This window comes from Papilio xuthus, unplaced genomic scaffold (assembly GCF_000836235.2).
Source record: "Papilio xuthus unplaced genomic scaffold, Pxut_1.1 DF828142.1, whole genome shotgun sequence".
Classification (NCBI taxonomy): Eukaryota; Metazoa; Arthropoda; class Insecta; order Lepidoptera; family Papilionidae; genus Papilio; species Papilio xuthus.
Window position 1 is genome coordinate 6,762,915 of NW_013530507.1, and position 2,983 is coordinate 6,765,897.

General features: G+C 36.3%; 1 non-coding gene across 1 annotated transcript; it reads left to right on the forward strand.

The window, feature by feature from the left end:
- On the forward strand, positions 1 to 82 carry TRNAL-AAG (transfer RNA leucine (anticodon AAG)). Its single transcript has one exon. It is a non-coding gene; the product is annotated as a tRNA-Leu (tRNA).
- The last annotated feature ends 2,901 nt before the right edge of the window (positions 83 to 2,983 follow it).

Consider the following 2,983-nt stretch of genomic DNA (forward strand, 5'->3'; position numbering starts at 1 on the left):
GGTAGCGTGGCCGAGCGGTCTAAGGCGCTGGTTTAAGGCACCAGTCTCTATGGAGGCGTGGGTTCGAATCCCACCGCTGCCAATATCTTTATTTTGTAAAAAAATAACAATGCAAATCAACTAACGACGCGAGTTGTTAGTTGTTGTGGCTTAAAACTTTAGATGTTTGTTAGAAGGTATCTCCAGAACTGCACAACGGATCTCGATAAAATGTTTCATAGATGTAGAACATAGTCTGGAAGAACATATAGACATCTCACTAAGCTTTTTCAATATCGCGATGACGGAGTCGTAGGCAAAGGCTACTAAATAAATGAATCACATTACACCTAGGCTAAGACATTGGACACAACGGCTACGGCATGAAGTTATAGGTAATTGCAATTTTCTTTTAATTTTCAGGCTTCGTTAATACTTTTTTATTGACCAAAGTTGACCGTATTTTTTGCAAACTAAGCAACTATTTTTACCTTAGAACGTTAGTTTAAAATTAGAGTAGGATAAATCTCACGAGTCGGGTGAACAGTGAGGTCTTTATTAAGCGGGAATTGTAAATTTACAGCGACACCTGGTAACCAATTGCCCGCCAACTGAAAATAATCGCTTTGATAAAGTCGCATTACAAACGAAACTGAACGTGTAATTATATTGTAATGGTCTTATTTAACATTATAATATATTTAAATATAGTGTATATTAAATATAACTAGTGTTTGGATTATTAAATCTAATAACGGACTAAGAAATTTATGAATTACTAATTTTCGGAGTGTCGGTGGCGCGAGGGTTAAACATATGACTTCTTCTTCTTCTTCTTTTAGTTACTAGTGGACCCCATCGTTTAATTTCGATGATTTCGCCAACGTGAAGGTTGAAGGTAATTGAAAACGAAAAAAAGGAAGATTAAAAGATTAAAAGATTAAGTAGCAAAGAACAGAGAGATAGACGGAGTATAGATCTGTTTGACAAATGACCGGTTGATGGTGACGGTTGCGACTTTGAAAAAGGACAACACAGTTGTTAGTAATCTAAATACATAGAATAATATTAAGGGCATGGGAAATTAAAGTTTAATATTGTTAGTAGACAAAAACTTAAATAGGACCTTTACCAAGGGAGTGTGAACCATAGTTAGTAAGAATGGAATATTAATGGGTCTAGGAATGTTGGTAGGGAGCAAGTCGTATAAAAGAAGCATATGACTTGAAATCTATGTAATTTACGATTTATATATGTACATTTATCCTATGTTCTTACGGTAAAGGAAAACATCGTGATGCAAGCAGCACATATCTGAGATGAAAGTCAAAGATAGGTTTCGAACCCCTTAGTGGAGACGTATAATGAGCTGAGTATCACTAACTTTCGGTTCAGCTTGTAATATGAAAATAAAAGTTAATAAATTATTTTCGAAAAATAAATACAAATGGTGCAAGAGCACGGCGCAGCTGCGTTTAGTAAAAAAGGAACTCAAAGCAAAATTTTAAGTGGTGTTCAAAATGCAAGAGTCTCATAAAAACTACTCCAAAGAATAAAATGTTTTACTTAATACTTGAATTATTTAACATAAAGCTCACTGCTTTTGCTAAGTGTGAGAATTTATGTACTGGAATGTACATTTTTAAATACTATAAAAAGATAGCTGTCGCCCGCAACTTCACCTGCACCTATGTGTTCTTGTATGTTATGTTCCACATCTATGCCAAATTTCAGCGTTATCTATACAGCCGTTCAGGAGATATGTTCTAATACAAATCAATCGAAAATTTCGCATTTATAATATTAGTATGATTACACTGGCAATAGATAGAGTAATGTATTCATCATATCTAAGACAAGTGTTGGTTACTAACACTAAACCCTAGGGGATGAAGGGATGTTTTAGGAGACATAAACTACGCTGTCAAACATATATTTGTCGGAATGTAACCCAAGGGAGGCTTCACTCTTTGTAATGTCGCAAAATGTCTTACTCTCAATAAGTCAAGTTTCTGCTTCGTTAATATATTTTGGTTACGTATATATCTTTATACAACTAAGTGTCGCCCGCGACTCCGTCCGCGCAAAATTACAATTTCTTCCAGACTATTCTACATCTATACCAAATTCCATCAAGATCCGTTGAGCCGTTATACAGATACCGTCTAACAAACATCCATCCATCCATACATCTAATGCGCATTTAAATAGTAAGATGTTTTTTTATGATATTATGGAAAGAAAACAATAAAAAGCAGACTAAAAATGATTTCTTGCTCGATTTTCGATATTAACCATCGATGGCAAATTCGGTAGAGACACGATCAGTGCTCGAAAACCAACCAAAAGCGATAATGAACAGTCTTTTGTTATCATAACAATGTTTTTCACTTTTTTATATTATAATGTGGCAAACGAGCAAGCGGTCACCGTCCTTCGCTGACATGTCGAAGCGACAGTTGCCCATAGACACCCCAACTGCACTGATGTACTGAAAGAAACATTATTTAAAAGTATATGATATCATTATTTTTAAATAAATTAAGGGGATTGATAATATGTTTTGTTTAAGTTCTTTTTATTTCATAAGGTGGCAAACGAGCGACCGGCCACCTGAAATCGCTGAAATAGCGAAATGACCGTTTCCCATAGACAATTGCATATGCGTTGCCTACCTTTAATCGACGGAGGAGAGGTTGCACAGAAAGAAAATATTTTCCCCTTCCATGCATCGTCTCATCCGGAAAGTCCACTTCCACTTCCCATTGTTTCGATGGTATGAACTAAATTAATCCTCCGGGACGCACACTCATCAGACGAAACACGGAATTGCTTCCACTTCACGCCTGTCTTCTGTGTGGTCGTGGTATTTCTCCGGGCGAGCCGGGCTAATTCATGCGAAGATGTTAAAGCGGCCTCTACCACTGTTTAAGTGTTTCGGCAAACTGGTGACTGGTGCAGGAGACTTCTTAAAATATCAAAAGAAAACCTTATTATTCTGTAC